This window comes from Rhyacophila brunnea, unplaced genomic scaffold, assembly GCF_057557595.1.
Source record: "Rhyacophila brunnea isolate RB1 unplaced genomic scaffold, BYU_Rbru_1.0 scaffold_24, whole genome shotgun sequence".
NCBI lineage: Eukaryota > Metazoa > Arthropoda > Insecta > Trichoptera > Rhyacophilidae > Rhyacophila > Rhyacophila brunnea.
Window position 1 is genome coordinate 10,660,488 of NW_028232904.1, and position 20,388 is coordinate 10,680,875.

The window sequence follows — 20,388 nt, forward strand, 5'->3', positions numbered from 1 at the left end:
AAATATGACCGCTAGGCCGCGTGAATAAGATAACGTTGATAACCACACGTGGAAGCAAAAGATCGTTATATCTCGTAATTGAAAACACGTAGCCATAGCTGCCGATCAGGTGTCAAAGTGTGGAGAATGTACCTGGAAAAGTATGGGGGTCCGCGGTTGAAGCGAGGAGAAGCTTTAAGTAGTGAGCAGGGTAAATATGGATATCTGTGGCGCCTGCTAGAATTTGTGAATGAATTAATATAAACCCGACGCACTGATTAATTTTGAGACTTTCTCCAGCACGAGTGGTTGCCAAAAATTAAACACGTTTTTAATAAAAAAAAAATTAAATGCTGAGATTCTGTTATGCTTTGGGAAATATTGTACAATACATTTATAAGATATAATTATATTTTTATATTTTGGTATAATTTAATATCTTTATGAATGATTTGAACTATTTGGAGGCCCCTTTCTAAATTTTATAACGAATCTGTTTCACCATTTGCGTCAAAGAAAATCGCCTCTGATCGAGCTTCCATGTCCCTAAGCCCACCACTGGGAGTTGACGCGTTTCCTCGAAGCAACCCTACTTTCGATTAAAAGGGTCAGAGTATTATAATAGATGTTTATTGTATTGTTGATTTTAATAATGACAATTATTAGCACTCGAGATGGTCTGACCAAATTATCAACAAAATATAGCTAATTGGAAGAAAATGTTAAAAAACTTGTAAAACCAAAATCCGATAGGAAAAATAATTTTGCAAAATACCATTGACATGTCAGAAATTAACCCTAAGTAAGTACCATGATTATGTATTTAGCACTTGCAACACTGAGTTACGTCGCATGTAGCTAGTATACAATTGTGCAAATTTTATGGATTTCCCCAACATTTTAATTCGCACGGGACACAGTCATCATGTCGTTTGTGGGGGGTTTCCCCATATTATATACAATATAATATATAAATAAACACTGATTACAGTGATTACTAATGACAGGTAGGCTTATCACTCAGTAATCACCTTAGTTACGTATTAGATACCCCAGTGGCGAAGGGTGGAGGTAGGCTGTTAAGATCCGACATAAATAGTGCACAATAAACTTTGTCAATCGTGCGTATTTGTTTTCATTGAATTAAGTCCACAGTTTAAATATGGTGTTGGTTAGTTTTTAAAAATAAATTAAGCCCTGCCTAAGCCAAACCATAATAGTTTCAGTATATTTTGGGCGATACGACAAAATTGTGCAAACTTTTTCATTCATACTTATTTGTTTTCGTTGGATTAAGAATGCATATTACACACATTGTTGGTTATTATTTTTAAATTCATTAAGCCCAGCATAAACCAAACTATAATAGATTAAAAAATATTATGCTATCTATAAAATATGTATAATTTAATTGCATACTTTTAGATATTTCATAGATTGACGAGTATTTTTTCACTATTATCTATTATGGTTTGGTTTCGCAGGGCTTAATTGAATTATAAAAATTAACCAATGAAAACAAATACGTATGACCGCAGTGGCGCACCCAGGATTTAATATTGGGGGGGGCCAAGAAGGAGAATGTAAATTAGTCACATAGGATCTTTTTCTTCTTCACAGCCTAATTTCTCTTTTATCGGTCTTTTGTCTATTGCACTCGGTGTACCTACACCATGGTCCCCCACATCCTGAAACGGGCTCTCAGGCTAGGATATTTGGCGGGCTCCCTACCTACCGCTAAGATTAAAGGCAGTGTGAAACACTACATTAACGTTCTTCAAGTTGTGTTTCAGTCAAATTAAGGGTACTTTATTGGCGATTTTTAATACATCTACTTTAATAATGGAGCTGTCGAGTATCGACACATAATAATCAAAAAATATATTGCACAATTATATAAGTAATTGAAAATGTTCTTGGCCATGAAGTATAATAGCGCCGCAGGTGACTTTTTTTACTATTAAAGCTAATTTATGATGTGTGTTTATCTCACTTATCTGGTCAACCCGACACGCTGGGCCCCCCACGGCCGGGCCTTCAGGCTAGAGCTCTGTCAGCCCTCCCCAGCCATGACCTACACCACTCCGGAATTCGGGCGGACACCGAGAATTTTTGACAGTTCCATTAGGGATTGTGTTTCTAAAAAACCTGATATTAGTGTTTCGAAATTTTTCTGTTAGAAATTTTTCTAAAAAGGGTGCTGGAGAATTATTACAAATCATTTTTTTGCCGTGTCTTTATTTGTCTAAGCCCAAAGGTATAGTTTATTGGCTTTCAATTTCAATGTTTAAAATCATTCTGATAATTTTCATTTTTGGGGGGTGCCAGGGCCCCTTGCCCCCCCCCCCCCCCTGGGTGCGCCACTGTATGACCGACAAGGTTTAGTGAGCACTATTTATGCGTGACCTCGTCATATAACTTGATTCGTATGCGTACACTCACTGGAGTGAGAAAAAGATAAGTTTTGAATCCCCGCGCTTAAGACTGAGGCGTAGTACCTACTCCTTACCGTCGTGCGGTAGGTTCGATGCACAATAGGTTAAACACTTCATAATGAATGGGAAATTTAGTACTTACATAATACATGTGATATAAGTGAGGAAAAAAGTAGATGAATTATTACCGTTCTTTAAACTGATGCGTAGTTTCCTCTTACAATCGCGCAATAGACTCTTTGCACAGTTAGAGAACAGTTCGGTGATGTGTGCAATGCCCATAAGAAGACCAAATCTTGAGTATATATTCCGTGTCCGGAAACTTGTACGTATGCAGTTCGCCGTATCACACTTCACCGTCAAAAAATGTTGTATCGGAAATATATGGTTGTATATTAAAGACCGTCCAACCTCTTTGGGTCGTATATTACTGACATAAAATTCGTATCTAAATAAAACACGGTTCTTGTGTGTTTACACTTTATAGGAAGCCAGAAGCAAACAAATTTTGAAAATAGCTGATATACTGGATTATTTGTTAGGTTAGGTTAGGTTTTAATTCTTGAATTCATGAATGTTGCCAAAATCAGCTATGAAAATTGAATTAATGTTCATATTGAATCTAATAAAATTGGAGACCGTAATAAGAAAGCTCACGGCGAACTGTGCCACGGTGAAATGTTTTACGTACAATTTACACATTGTAACCATATTATGGTGAACGAAAATTGTTGTTAAATTTGTAATACCCCAGTGTTCTCAGCCAAAATATAATACCTACATTTGTTGTTGATAGTATAGCCTATTTGAAGTTGGACATGCCTGCTTCATCAGCTGATGAAGCCAAAATTATGAAAATGGCGTCAATAAAACGGTTAATAAAAATATCTAAAAGCCATTTCGAATAACAGATTCATTATTTTATCACTGTTGTACTTTGGGAATTATTTTGCTGAATTATAATAACAAAAAAGGCATTGCTCTTGTGTTTAAAATTTTGAAATTGTTTTTTTAATTCTAGTCCAAACTATTTTGATCTTGACTGACACTTAACATGCTTTTCTTCCGGTGTTTACTTAGGTCAAGTTTACTGATGCTTTTTAGTCAATATGTCTTATCTCAATAATGTAATAAGAATTAATTCAATACTATTTATAATCAGTGAAACCGAATAATATTTTGGTTAACCTCCCAAGGGAGACGATTTATTTTAAAAGCTTATTGAACTGTTTGATGACTTATGATTAGTAATTATCTGTATGAGCTGATAAAACGGAGTTAGGACAATTCGAATGGCATTGAAATTGAAATTTACAAAACTGTAATACTTTATGCAATGTCAAACTGATTGCATTATTTAGTGACCAGTATTTCAATTAAAACAATTATTACAAGGCCTTGACTTTTGGTTAAGTCTTTAACAATGCAAGGTTAAGAATAGCAAATAAACGTAAATAAATAAATATACCTAAGTAACAACACCTCCTTCACAAAATACTGTGAAATTTTAAGCAAATGTTACGTGACAGAAATTTAAAACAGTGACTAGTGTTTACCCATTCTTATGTTTTATTTAAAATCAGCGAAAATGTGTTTTTTGTCTATAGCCAGGCTCTCGCAAAGAAAAATATATTATTGGAGGTCAAAAACAGATTTACCATCGGGTTAAACCCAGGTAACGAAATTGCCCTGAAGATTTTTACAATATAAATAAAATTCTGACACCATTTTTATTTAAATACGTTTTAATCAGTTGCGTTTTTTGGGCCGCCCAATACATTTTGTAACAATACAAGTGTAAATCCGACCCTAATATTTTATTGTTGACTTTTTTAATACGGCGGGAGAGGGCGGGATTTACCAAATCTAGCAGGTGTCACTGAGTTCTGCATTTACGCCGCCTACTATGTATAGCTTCTAGTACAGGATCTGTATAAATTATATGTTTTGTTCAATACACAAAGGATGTATTATGTAGTTTATTGAACGTTGATAACTAAAAGCGCGTAACTTCCAATTAAACATCCTTTATAAATAAATATATTATACTTATTTATGTGAATATAATATTAGATACCTCTTCTTATTTGTCAGGACATCATGACTGAGGATCTTGACACGAATCATTTGATTATCGAATAGCCTTCTCAACGGATTGGCCCTCCCATCTCGGCATTCTACAACACGAAGGCATATGCCACTGGAAGAACTGGACTCATGAATAATTGGTATAACCATCTGAGACATCCAGTATTTGCTTTAATATTCTGACGTGGAATGCCTAATAGACATGACGCGAACTAATCGGCCACTAGCATTCGACAATGACTTGTGGATGCGACAGGTCGCAATAGCTCGTAGGTAACACCATTAAAAGACGACCAGGTGTTTATCGCTAGACTCAAAGTGTGGAGTGTTTGAGTATGGCGAATGTACCCAAAAAACTGCGTGAATTCGCGATTGAACAAATGAATCTCTCAATATTAACACATTGAAAGTATTTTACCACGTTTTTCTTAGCTCGTATTCTTGTTTGTCCGGTGGTTGTTTATCCAGTACAAATCTTGCAATCGATTTTTAACTAACTTCCCGACTAGCTAGACATTTTAAACCTTTAGAATGTATCAGAACACGATGCCAATGCATTTTTTTAATACTTTTAACCATCTTTAAGTAGAATTTTCAGTTAATTCTGTTTTGTATAAAAAGTTATTTCGGAAGAAATCCGAAATCCAATCCACTATTATTGGTTGCTAAGGGGGTGGTCCTAACAACTAAATTATTAATATATACGTGCGTTACTATGGAAATCAAAATGACATTTCAGTATTATATATTTGTTTGTTTGTTGCAAAATAGCAAAAAAAATGATTTGTTGACAATTATTGCCTTATTTGTCCTAAATTATTAATACATAGAATTGTCAAGATTCAACAGAAAATTAAAAACGTGGTAAGTATATAAAAAGTTCTTTTTATCTTGTAATTATTTAAAATCAGTCACTATTCTGGTTTTCAAAAACATACTTCATATCGCGAGAGAAAGCAACTTTGTTGCAGACAGACAGACGTCACTGATCCAAGGCGTTCGTGCTATTATACCTACGACTGGCTAATTGCAAAGGCGGCACAGGAAGACGAAGTATATTCCATCACAATGTTCTGATCACTTGAAGAAAAAAACACCCAAGCATTCGAAGTTATCATTGTAACCGTACATCAATTAAGCAAATTAGATTGTTTGATTTTATTAAAATGGTAATATTTTCGCCTTGTCAAAGTGCCATGCTTAAGCAGACTTCGAATAATTGACTTTAATTCTCAAACATTCTTCAAATTCGTTTGGTACCAACGTTAGTACCTATTTTACAACGTTTTTCTTATGTCGTATTCTTATTTGTCCGGTGGTTGTTTGTCCGGTAAAAATCTTGCAATTGATTTTTAATTAACTTTCCGACTAGCTAGGTATTTGAAACTTTTAGAATACCTATATCATAACACGACGCCAATGCATTTTTTAGTACTTTTAGCCATCGTTAAGTAGAATTGAATTCATTTTTAGTTATTTCTGTCTTATATGAAAAGTTATGTCGATACCATTATTGGTTGCTAGGCGTCCTAGCAACTATATTATTAATATATACGTGTGTTACTATGGAAATCAATATAAAATGACATTTCATTATTCAGTATTTCTATCAAGTACAAATTTTTTTGATCGTTTAAGCTAGTCAAGTCAAGTTTATATGATTCAACAGAAAATTTAAAAAACGTTGTATACCTATAAAAAGTTCTTTTTATCTTGTAATTATTATTAAGTATTTTCGGCCGCCAAAATTGCATAGAACAATGAGAATTAGAGCATTTTTCACGAAACCTACTCACAAACAGTGGTGGTTTTGGGAACGTGGAGCTCTGTAGCGCCGACAGGTTTGGAGGCACCCTTGTAAAAAATTGTCTCAACTATAAACTGCCATGACAATATGCATTACAATGGGTAAAACAATACATTAATAGCTATGTTGTCAGGATATTAATTTATACTTCGATTATTTTTTAACTTATGTTATTAAATGTTGATTAATCATAAATATTTGTTTGGCGATATATTGAAATGTTATAGTAAGTCCTTATTGCTTTATATTTTGTTTTATGTTAATAATTTAGAATATTTTGTTTAGTTTCGTCCTTAATTATATGGTAATATTCTATTTCATTAACTTAATTTAATTGTTATTGACAAAAGTATTATTGGACGGAAAATTCAATGCATTGGTAGATTTTTTGTGTCTCCTTTTGAATTTGTTTTGATAGATGCCCGTTTTGTAAAGATTATTCAGTTTAAACTGTCCCTCAGAGGCGGACGAAACCGGTCCAGATTTATTTATTAAAAGTGGAAAAAGTACTAAATACATTGCGTTTTATTAAATTAAATTAAATCAATAATAAGATAAAGGTTACATCATCGTTTGCTTCATGGAAAACCGCTACTGCTTTCAAAGTTTGTAATACATATTTTTGTTATCAGTTCCTTCATTCAGCGCCCTTATTTATGTGCCGCGCCTATGCGATGCATGACCTGCCTGCCCTCAAGGGACATCACTGCCGCTGAGGCACACACTTTGGAAATCTCTGATTTATGAAATGATATTATTTAAACCAATATTTCAGAAGTACAGTTTAATTTCTAATCAATCTTTTCTAAACAAATCTGTCATTGAACATTGAATGAAAGCAGTATTGGACTTTGGCAATAACAACTATATTCTATGTAGACACTTACAATGTTATTATTACAATGGTTATCTACATAATAATTGTGTAACTACATTAAATTTATGTTAACAAATTTCACTTTTTGTACCTACACATTATTTTTGCTACACATGAAAATACATTAAGTATTTATAACAACGTATTGTTTTAACCAGCGAAATCGGATGACAGTACGATATTGCATCCTACCTATCAGGTGAAAGTGGTTAAGTTGCTTATTCAACATAATTAACATCACACTGGCATGACATAAAATAATTTACTCACATTTTTAAGCGAAACCTTGTCAATTCCTGTCAATTCTGCGGTCAACACCGATGATATAATCACTGGTTATCAGTAAGTATATAACTAATATTTACAATGACAGTTAGTTTTTGTTATAATAATCTTAAAATTCGTCATGAAACTATGTGGTTTCTGTATTGTTAGTAAAATTTCTCTTTTAACACGACTTAAATCACGCTCGTGGTTCAACACTCACTGACTGCAGCAAATCAACTTCGGCTTGTTTTATATTATAAAATACTATGGCCAGTTTGTACCTACAACACTCGGTGTTTACAAAATCTATTAACACATAATTCAATAATAAAAAAAAAGAATTATTTACATTTATGAAATATTAACATTAATGTATGTATTATTGTATGTACCTATGCATGGCCCCCACAATGGGGGGGCTGACAGGTTCCATAATTCAACAGATCCATAATTCAAGTGGATGTAAGTATTAAAAATACACTAAACACCCTTACTTTTACCGTGAACGACATTTGGAAACCGCTACTATAGAGCGTCACATTGCTTTTAACCTTTCCCCCGTTTCAGATGGCACACCGGTGTTGCGCTCGTATATAATAAGGAGGCCTTTGTATTTGAATAAAGGGTCCTTTGTATTATATTTATGAACGCCCAGACCTAATGAGTCAACGCATAATTTCGCGATATAAATTAGAACATAAAACTGGCTGCGGTCATAAAAACATGTGTATCGGCGGCTTGAGAATGTAGGGGCCGACGTTAAAGTGTACCATACACGCTTTGACTCATTAGCTCGGGGCATTCATAAACATAATATCCTTTTATTCGAATACAAAGGCCTCCTTATTATATACAAGCGCGACACCGGTGTCCCGTCTGAAACCGGCCTTTGTGATAGGTAGGGGGGGCGACAAATATCCTAGCCTTGGGGCCCGCTTCAGGATGTGGGGGCCATGACCTATTGTGTTCCGGCTCTTACAGGGTATGTATAAACATTCCAATAAGAATCCGATTCCGAAGAAGCGATAGTGATTTCATGATACGGGTGAAAATCATAAAAAAAGACTTACAAAAAGTGTAACAGTGCTTCTTCACATATTTCACTCAGGTCCAGTCGTTCAAATCAACGTTCAATTATTAATTGCCATTTTAGCGTTACCAAGTTGATGGCTAAGATGGCGGCGCCCAATTCTTAAAATTATTATGGTTTTAATAAAAAAAAATAACTAAACTGTCAATAATATTGTTTATGGTAAGTAGGTACTCTCGTATATCCTCTCTGATTAAAGTATCTAATCGTAGATACTCTATCGGTATCGTATCGAAAAGAGATGTAGGCTACTTGGGTAGTTTAGGCACTAGGCATAGAATATAGATACAAAAAATATAAATTAGATATGTACAAGGAAGTACACCGGATGAGTTAAGCAGACCCTATTTTAAGAATTTATAATACAACGTCCACCTATACTCATCCTCACGTAGGTGGAATATATCAACACCCGACGCAATTTCGTTGAACATAGTTATCGCCCTCCCAATTGGCATTTCCAGTGGCAGGTTGGTTCTGCACCTTGGGAGAATAAACAACTGATGCTCTCTATTTCTAAGATAATTATCAGGGTTACATCCATATAGGTATTAAATAAAAAGAGGAGTAAGGAATCGGCTTTCACATACAACTGAATGAAGCAGGCCAACAATAGCCGACAACTTACGAGAAATAGCGACGCGATAAATAAAATTCAGGGCATCACGGAGGATTTACTTTGGTCATTATAATGTACCCATATAATATAATGTTAACGTGGAAAATTTGCCGCAACTTGATTACCAGCCCGCTTCACCATACTTTTTCGCCATACCAGCCTGCTTCACCATACTTTCATATAACCTGCCGTCGCCAGGTTACATCCAAGAGAAGATAATCTTTGCAGCGATCGAAATGGAATATTTTACGAACCGGAGCGCTCGATAATTTTAAGAAAATATTAACATAGGTTATCTAATAATTATTGTACTTATGTGTATTTAAAAAAAGTGTGTTAGATTTTTTATTATAATATCGGATATGTAGCTCAAACGGTCAAGTTAATATTTCCACGTGACGGAGCTATAATTTTTGGGGATTTCAGCGCTCCGGTGCGCTCCGGTCCACTTCGAGCCCTATATACCAGTGTTCTTCAACCTGTTAACACCCGTGGCCCGGCGAGAAATATTTCACCGGTTGAAGAACACTGATCTACACTATATCTGTCACGCCTCATATTCCAATTATAAATACATTATTAATTATTCTACTTAATACTTGCTGACAGAATATTTTCAAAACAAACGAACATAACATTTACTGACGCCACTTGCTTGCGGAGTGGGCAAGCTAAATTGTATTAACTTATTTACAATAGTACCTAATGATATTATGTAATATTAAATTCACTACCAACACAGACCACAATATTTGTATCGCTAGATTTTAAAATCAGTCAAGTCCATAATAGATGAATAGGAGAAAAACAGCTTTTTGTTTTCTCAAAAACACAGTCACAAGGGTGAAAGTTTATATTATTTCGAGTATAGAATATTTAAAATTAATAAATTCCACATTTTGATAATGCAGAAATGTTAGAAAGCAGTAGTTCTTCAGCAATTCACAAAAAAGTAAAAAAAAATCCTAAAGGTGGACTTGGCTGATTTTGAAATGTAGCGACACATTTGCTGACGGTAACGGGCAGTTAGTGGATATTGCTATAACTAGAAATAGAGCTAAAATGATAAAAAATAAAATACATTTTTTTGAAACACCGTTTAGGTACCTAGACAATAAAACAAAACCGTAAGTAGGAAGGGGAAAATAATGTAAATATTATTGTCATTCTCTGACCACCGATTCTTTCCGGAAAGAGCAGAGCGTCATTGGAAATTTCAATAAATCTTCCGGAAGTATTGGACCCAAGATTAATTCTCGGAACAATTTAATTCAATTCAATTGACAATTTACGTGCAGGTAATATTTGTCATCCTTACCATTTATTTACTGGCGAATGAGAATTTATACTTTTCAAAATGTCACGGAGACGATAAACTCCTGGAAAAAACATCTTTACAACCGACTTACCAATTTCGTGTCCATGAAATACGGAAACAAACAGGGTTACATGTAAATTGTACGTAAAACATTTCACCGTGGCACAGTTCGCCGTGATTGATGTTCATAATAGCAAAATGTTAAAACAAGTCAAAATGGCGGGTATAAACAAAAGTCTTCAACAGCTATCTCTCAATATATTAATTATTTGTCCACGGTTCCAATAATTGAACCAAACTATTCTATGATCCTGTTAAATCTCATTGTGTAACTAACACAAACAAGACCGCACCTAACCGACCGCCCGCACCACACTCGGTCTTAATCGAGCGTATACCGAGACGCAACATTTGGTGTGAAGCACAGAACAGATAATAAATAGAATACCGATAGGCTATATTCAATACGCCGCATCTTGATGCATGGTTTTGAATGTGTGAGTGTCCTACGAAAATTAAGCACGCATTATGCACGTGCAATACGTGTGTAATACACCAACATTAAATGAGCGTAAATGCATAAACCGAGAGCAGTTTTCAGTATTCGACGTAAAACGTATTCTTGACACGTGTGTAAGCTTAACCCGGGTTCTTCCTTACTCGAGTTGGTTACCTGCTATCGCCTTACCCGTTATGTATTCAAGTTCCCATTATTTCTGTTCATTAGTTCCCTGGTGTGAAGCATCGGCACTTTTGTACGCCTGTGAATGTCTCAGGAGCAGACACCCGAGACTGAGGTGGCCCTGACGCACTCAAATGTGCTTTGACTGAGTATACAGAGACTTTCTTAATGAAAAGTGGCTATTCTAGAGAGGAGCAAGGTGGGCTAACAAAAGTAGAAGATTTTAACGAATAAAATGTATATAGTAGGTACAAAAAACATAGCTAAAACAATACGGATATACAAAACTATGTGAAGAGGTCTTCACGTTAAGACAGCATCAATTTTTTTAAACGCAACAAAATTGATCTTGGTGGCGACCAGGTTGACAAATGGCTTCGGCCTTTCGCTCATGGAGAAACTAAAATCCGACGAACCGGTTGCTGATGGAACTCATAACCTGGCCAATGATTGATGCTTCGCATACGGCGCTACTAAAACCCACTTGAAATAATACCTAATCTCACAACCTCAAACTGTCAAAATATTATAATAGGTATATATTCAAAATATAAACCAAATATTCTGGCAGCCTGTAATTATATAGGCAGGGAGGGGTATTTCTCAACGTCTGCCACAAATTTTAAATTAAAAATCGATAGGTACGCTCGTCTTTAACTTTTGACGGCTTGACTTGTTATTGCTAAATTTCTTGTTCAGTTCAGTTCAATGCTACCAATTTTGGTAAGAAAATATGATTTTTCATCGAATCTACTGATATTGGCACCACTGTTTTGTGGCCAAAGTAGGAAACTGGTAGACTAGCACGTCACGTCTCTAGTCGCGAACGTTTTGAAACTGAGAGATTCCAGTCGTGCCGTGAGCGAGCCGCCATTGAAATACATTAGTTAGATACCTACTGACTGGAATTATTTTAGTTTCAGTCTCGCCTTTTTTGAGTATTCTCGTGAGCGGAAGGCCTTAACAACACGTGGTGAGTCCTATCCTACTGCAAGAACTTCCTCCATCTCCCCCTATCTTGTCTATCCTGAAGCCAGTGTCCTGATAACTGTAGCGGCCCTCTAACATCCTTATTGATAACGTCCAACCACAGGACAGATAATAAATAAAATTCCGATAGGCAATATACCAATACAGTAAATTTTGACGCAGGGTTTTGAATGTGTGAGTGTCCTACGAAAATGAACCATGCATTATAGACGTGCAATAGTGTGTGTAATATATGAATATTAAATTAGCGTCAATGCATTACCCGAGACCAGTTGTAGACCGTATGACGTAGTCTTGACACGTGTTTAAATTTATCCCGTACTCCTCCTTACTCGAGATCGGTTACCTGCTTCTCCTTACCCGTTAGGTATTTCAGTTCCCATTATTTCTGAGTTCCCTGCGTCCAACCATCTGCCTGTTGACCTGCGGATTACTATAATACAAGAGGCTTTAAAAAAATCGATTAAGGCCGATTGTGGTGCGGGGCGGTTGGTTTGGAGCGTTATATACTTGTGTTGTTAAGACAACGATTAAACAATTCGCACCGTGAGTGTAAAACCAAGACATCTGCAAAAGACTTATTTTGGATATATTAGGGTTTGAAGTCTTCGTTTTGTTAGGAGAAATAGAGTTTCTAAAAAAAAAACATAATATTTGGTTTATATCTACATTATATTGCATGTTCTTTCAATTTCTTCACTTTTACATTAAGTTCACGACTTTTGCAGTTGTTTTACATTTAATCTCGAAATTGAAAAATTTGCAGATACCTTGGTTTTACACTCACGGTGCGAATTATTCCGAAGTAGGTATGAACATGTCGTTTTTTCTTGGTACAAAATAAATAACTTGAATTAATAATAATAAATAATTTATTTGTCCCGCAAGGAAAAACCAAATCGATTTCTGTTTTATCGGTCGTCGTCGCCAATACAATTAATTTAGTATGTAATATAACGTCAATGCTAATAATTATGAATTTATTACCGTGGAAAAAATCCCCTACTTTCCATGACAATGATGCTTAATCTTCTCTATTAATGAGGTTTCCTGTTCTAAACAAAGCCCCTCGTCATTTTGTGGAAACGTTAGTTACCTAATTATTGTTATATTCTCATCAATAAAACACAGTGACATCCCTAGACCAGTGACGTCCCGTGGGGGTAGGCAGATTGAGCGTCGCTTGGGGGCGGCAGTTACTCGAAGGGCGGCAAATAGAGGAGAATCATTAGGTATATATCTAAAAATAGCTACCTAAAATTAGTAATAACGGAAATATCTTTCCATTAAAAAAACAGCTCACTGCTTGGAAACAAAATGTAGGTATTAATTAACATATAAGGTTCAACAGGACTGTATTTTTTGTCGGGTTCGCGATGTCTAGTTTACTTACGTTGTCTTTGGGGGTTACTTTATTGATGACCAGCAATGACACGTGCAGATTTTCGAATTGTAGATAGGTACATACCTACTTACCTAATTTAAAATTCATCCACATATTTTTGCCAGTCACTCGCGAGTTTTAGAAGTTGTCGGGTGTATTGAAGCAGAGATGGCATTTAAATTAGATTTAGTGGAATATATTTTGTCAGTAATGTATGTGTGTATATAATACATTTCTTAGATATTTTAGTGATGAAAAGATGATAAAAAATACTGTGTAAAAATGGGACGGCATTTTGGCGCTGCCTAGTGGCGGCATTTTGTCAAGGGGCGTCACTGCCCTAGACAAAATGCCGCCCCTAAGCAGCGCCAAAATGCTGCCCCATTTTTTATACAGTATTATTTATCATCCTTTCCTAATTCAAATACTTATCTAAGAAATGTGTTGTATGGATACATTACTAACAAAATATATACTTACCAATAAATCTAATTCAACTGGCATATTTCAATAGACAATATTGCGAGTCCACTGTTTCAGATAAGTACATAAAAATACACCTGACAACTTTCAAAACTCGCGAATGACTGGCAAAAATATTTGGATAAATTAATGTCAGTATGTACCTACCTATAATTCAAATAATATGCACGTGCCATTGCTAGTCATCAAGGATGTGACGTCCAAGGACAATGGAAGTAAATTAGACATCGCGAACCCGACAAAAAAAAAAATCAGGTATGTATGTTAAACCTTTTATGATAATTATTATTTTTTTTCCAACCAGTGAGCTCAATCTTTTATTGAAAAGATATTTCCGTTATTACTAAGTTTAGACACCTATTTCTATAATATATACCTAATGATTCTCCTCGATTCGCCGCCCTTCGAGTGCCTGCCGCCCCCAAGCGACGCTCAATCTGCCTACCCCCACGGGACGTCACTGATAAAGCATGATGATTTAAAACGTAATCTAAGATAAACACAATTGTTTTTAAATAAACTGTTGTGTTTCAATCAATTGCTGTTTATTTTTTACGCTCGAAATGGACCGGAACGCAGTTCGCTTCATATTATTCTCTAGATTCGTCGAGTCGATTCGTGGAAAATTGTAAGATTGCATTCCGGTCCGTAAATTTATTATGTCAATTAAACGAAACATGTCGTCATTTTGCTACAATAATAATATTTAGCCGATTTCAATTTCTGTTAAATTTCATCCGTCAAAAACAGATTTTGTTTTTATGGGGTGATTTCTATTGAACAATTGCTATCTTAAAAATATTACCTAAATAATAGATAGCAAAGATCAATGAAGTTGAAAAAAATCTTGGAGTGATCCGTGACGTCGGTTAGTAATTACAGTAATACCTACATTGATTTAAAATACAAAAGCCGATAGTCAATAGTAGCTCAATTTAGAAAATGCTTCAGAGATTATTATAAGGGCCGTTAGTTAAAATTAGTCGTAATTAAGTATGGTATCTTTAGCATAGTGGTATATATGCGTGGGCGCGAAACCGGCGATATGCAGGTTCGATTCCTGTGGGCTGTCTTACTTTTTTCAAAAAGATTTTTTCTATTGGTTTTAATATATTTTCTCAGGCGTGTTTGGAAAATTATGGAATTTTTGGTTGTTTTTTTAGTTTTATAAAAAAAATGAAGCGTTTATCATGTAATCTTTAACTATGTGGCCACAGCGACGTCCCTAGACAAAATGCCGCCCCTAGACAGCGCCAAAATGCCACCTTATTTGTATAAGTACAGTATTTTTTTTTATCATTCTTTATCGACTCCAATATCTAAGAAATGTGTTGTGTGGATACACTACTAACAGAATATATACACCACAAAATCTAATTTAAATTCCATCTCTACATCAATAGACAATATTGCGAGTCCACGGTTTCAGATACATTTAAAAATACACCTGACAACTTTCAAAACTCGCGAATCACTGGCAAACATGTTTGGATAAATTAATTAGGTAAGTATGTACCTATCATAATTCAAATTTAATTCGCAAATTTGCACGTGTCATTGCTGGCCATCAAGACGTCGTGACGTCCAAGGACAACGGAAGTAAACTAGACATCGCGAACCCGACAAAAAAATACAGTACTGTCAAACCTTTTATGTTAATTAATACATTTTGTTTCCAACCAGTGAGCTGATTTTTTTAATGGAAAGATATTTCCGTTACCTATTACTAAGTTTAGGTAAATACCTATTCCTATATAACTCTAATGATTTTCCTCGATTTGCCGCTCTTCGAGTAACTGCCGCCCCCAAGCGACGCTCAATCTGCCTACCCCCACGGGACGTCACTGTGTGGCCAGTACATGAACTCGTGCTAACCAAAACGTTACAATATAATGATGGAAGTATACATCAATAATTAATCTTAATATTACATACTTAGTTATTATAATTCATAGATAATATAAATTCTAGCTAATGAGAGTTATAACATACAGTTATGTAGGACTTGGATTTAGCGTCCCGTGTTTTGTCGTACGAAATCAACTACATATTATGTACTATGTAACTTCCATAATTATGATTATAACAGAACATGAAGAAACAGAACGGTGGAAAAACAGAACATCGATAAACAGAACTATGCCATTTCAGGAAAAATATAACATTTAATATTGTAATTATCGCATCTCTTAGCTGTATAGATTTTTAATAACACAGGTTTTCAATACGCCGTAGAAATCAAATTATATCATTTCTGCATTTCTAATCGCTGGAAAGCAATGACATTTCATTGCTGGAAAGCCTCAATTTAACGGGACGGGATGTATAATGTCATTGCCCATTGAAGAAGGAAGCCGATACATTATACGACTGGTCCTACTTTTCGCCCCTCCCGTTGTCTATGGATGACCTGTCATTGTCTATAGAGTGCTCATACTGACGCGTCTGTCGTGTTCACTTGTCGGAGTATCCTTAATTTCAGATTTCTTTCAGATTATTTTGACGTATCTTGGAGACCATCTGATTTAGTGGTTATGTGTTATTAATAATTGGAAGTGACGATCAAAGTAAGTAAACTTCTTCTGTGTATAATAATATCATAATACACTAGGACGTTTGTCAATATGACAGTCGATTCTGAACGACAATAACTAATAACTTATTTATACTCTTCAGTCATATAGAATACCAAACTCTGCTTGCAAGTACGTTATCAATAAAAAAAACAGTATGGCAGTGGACCACTCGTTGCTTGTGCAAAAAGTTATGCTCAGGCTTTATTAATCTAAAGATGGCGGTGACAATGTTCAAAATGCTTGGATAACTAGGTACCTACAACGAAATAATGAGTTTAATAATAATTCTGTGGAGTTGTTTATTTAAAATCAAGCAGATAAATTGAGGTTTTTACGCCGAATGGCCAACATGCAGTGATTATATTATATTATATTATATTAAATATTTATATATATTTATTTTATAATCTTAAGTTTTATAAGTATTTAATATATAGATGACACAAATGGATGCTTTATTTTTCCAGTGGCTGTTCTGTTTTGACACTGTTCTGTTTCTTCATATTCTGTTTTGTCCGGTTACCGTAAATAATACATTAAGTACTAATAATAATTATAAGTACAAAACAGTGACGTCCCGTATCCTTATGTAGACCAAAGATAAAGCAGATAAAAGAAGAGGAGAGAATAAAAAAAAATGACGTTATAGGTATAATATTATGTAAGTATTTGTTTGAAAGAGATATTTGCCTACGGCGCTGAAAACTTTGCTTGCCGTAATCGTCAGCATCAATGCTAGTCAGACTTTTATATAATATAGACTGTTATTGCATTCGTCAAACAATCTACCACGCTTTAATATTTACGGAAAATTATCGAGCCCTGACGTTTCGGTAAAGAGGTGATCGATGAAAATTCCGTTCGGCTTTTCCTCGATTTGTATTTACATGGAGCAATTTAATTTTACTTCATAAAAGACTTGTTTATATTCAAACTACATATTGCAGCGAATTATGCAACATGACCCTGGTTATCCACAGTGGGTAAACGTCAGTGATTCTCAACCCTTTCTGTTTGGCGGAAGCCTTGAAGCATTTTGTAAAATCTCGGAGAACCCCATAATATGACTGACACAATTATTAAGGTATAACTATAGCTCTTAAAATAATAACGTGTTAAATCTTTACCTATTGTACTTTATTATTTTTGCGTGTGGCGTAAATGGATAGGTTATTCAAAGAAAATCTTTGAAATTCTCTCTTAATGAAAATGCTTGGTCGGATATAATTTTTATTATTTATTTGTAGACGACTGTATTTGTATTTCTAAGTTAGAGTGGCATTTATTTCTACGGGTTACATGTAAATTTACATTAATACGCATTACATTTCACCGTAGCACAGTTCGTCGTAAGCTTTATCGGAAAGAGATGAACGTATACTACTCTCTACTCTCTATATCACCGAGATGAAAAAAATATGCGTTGTTCGTGGAGCATTGCAGACAATATACCTAACCTAACCTAACAAATCATCCATTCAACAGCTCAATACTTAGCTAGATTACATGCGGGAAAGGGCATTAATGTACTCAAAAGACCCAACCCTAGAAATAATAGTCAGGAAACCGAGGTCTGCCTCTCAGATCTCAGTTAAAAGAAAAGGTAGGAAAAAAACAGTTCAGTATATCGACGATGGCTTCCTGTAAACCGGCAAGAGCCGTGTTATATTTAGACATGAATTTTATCTGAGTATACGACCCAAATAGGTTGGACGGACTTGAATATACGACCATAATATTTCAGATACAATATTATTTCACGGTGAAGTGTGAAACGGCGAACTGCATACGTACAAATTTCCGGACACAATTTCTACGCACACAATATGTGGTGTTAATTAATCCCACGATTTCTCTGATCTAATCGACGGTAACTTTCAAAAAAATATTATCCATTTATTAAACATAGATACTTACATCGTTTTTTACTGTAGGTTTTATTAAAGAGTTGCACATTTTCGCAAGATTTTTGCAAGTTCTCGCGGAACCCCGATTGGGAATCACCGAATTTGCATATAGCTACCTACGTGACAAGACTAGCGTAAATCAATATTTGCACGTCATGCTAATTTATTCATAGCCCTTATAATGTTTGACAGGGAAATTGGAAAATACGTTTTGCATGTAAACAACGTAATCGGTAATACCTACCCATTTGCATAAATTTGATATTTATTGCATAACTCGAAAGGTTGACGTTCTATAAACAATGTTGTGTGTAAAATTGCATGATAATTAATTGTAATATAGGTAGGCTTATTTATTAAGTCAAAAGCAATTTCGACTTTCAATAAATAACAATACACCAGCAGGGCTAGTCTAAAGAGTTAACATCAGAGGGTTGAAGTGGACCGTTTTTGAGTTGCTCCGCTCCGGGACCTAAGACCCGTTTCAGACGGGACACCGGTATCGCGCTCGTATATAATATAGGAGGCCTCTCGTCAGCTGAATGCAGAACTATTCTAACTCACATTTGAAATATTTTGCAGAAGAGTTTTTTAAACAGCCTACTTCAGTTATTTATTCTTTATATGGACAAGTCTATGCACCATTTTTTTCATCAACAATCCTACTAAAATATGATGCATCCATTTATCCATAAAGATAAAAAATAATTTCAGTAAGTTGTTTCAAAAAACTCTCTCCTCAAAAATTTCAAATGTAAGTAAGAATAGTTCTGCATTCAGCTGACGCTTTGTATTCGAATAAGGGGCCTTTGTATTATATTTATGAACGCCCCAGAGCTAATGAGTCAACGCATAACTTCGCGTTATAAATTAGAACATAAAACTAGCTGCGGTAATAAAAACAAGTGTATCGGTGGCTTGAGAATGTAGCGGCCGACGGAAAAGTGTACCGGGCACACGTTTACTCATTAGCTGTGGGGCGTTCATAAACAACATGCAAAGACCCCTTTATTCGAATACAAAGGCCCCCTATATTAATACGACCGTGACACCGGTGTCCCGTCTGAAACGAGCCTAAGAGCCTCCGCACACACAGTCACAGAACACGGCCACTAGTGGACGCGTTCAATTTTTCTATGGGTCCGAACGCGTCCACTCAGGCGTCGAATATGAAAAATTAGACCGCAGCTGAACGCGTTCACTAGAGGCCGAGCTATGGTCGCGTTCGGTGGCCGTGTGTGCGGAGGCTCTATACTTCCTCCAGCGCCGCTCCGGGTAAAAAGTTTTAATAGGTACCTATTATAATATACAAATGTTAAAAAATAAAAAAGAAGTAATTTTGAAATAAGGTTTATTATTTGTCCTTTTCATTATTAATTCAAACAAAATCGACAGCAAATCGTCTTTCATTATCTGCCTATTATGTCAAAAAAAGTGATGTTATTTATCACTCAGCAGTTTTAAGGTATTTAAAATAATTCTAGTGTTGCAGTGTCAAATTTAATATTTTCATTGGATTTTAGGACGAAAATTGAATAATAAAAAAAAACATCCAGAGCAGCACCACAAATTTTCAGTGCTCCGGCTCTGCTCGTACTCTGGGTTAAGCCCAATTGCTCCGTGCTCCGGCTAATACAATAACAAGTTGCCGTTATTTTTATTGCTCCAAAATAACACGAATATCATTCTGAGCAAATCCATAAATAAGGCAATCATTTACAATAATAAAATTGTTAACACACGGCACTGTCTTACTTGATTCCAAATGCATCGAATAGACTCAGGTCCAACGTCGCCTCTTCACTGTAAGCTATATTAGATACTACCAAAAGACTGAATCATTGTAAGCGCGGACACAAGGCGTAGTTTGGAAAAAATACAAATTA

At 35.3% G+C, this 20,388-nt stretch overlaps 1 protein-coding gene across 1 annotated transcript in view; it reads right to left on the bottom strand.

Moving 5' to 3' along the window:
- The window catches only part of LOC147069023 (serine protease inhibitor 88Ea-like), a 44,473-nt gene extending 36,793 nt beyond the window's left edge, over nucleotides 1-7,680 (bottom strand). Inside the window, exon 1 of the mRNA XM_085951680.1 lies at nucleotides 7,457-7,680. The gene's annotated coding sequence lies outside the window, so the exon portion shown is untranslated. The remainder of the gene's footprint in view (nucleotides 1-7,456) is intronic.
- Between the last annotated feature and the right edge of the window lie 12,708 nt (nucleotides 7,681-20,388).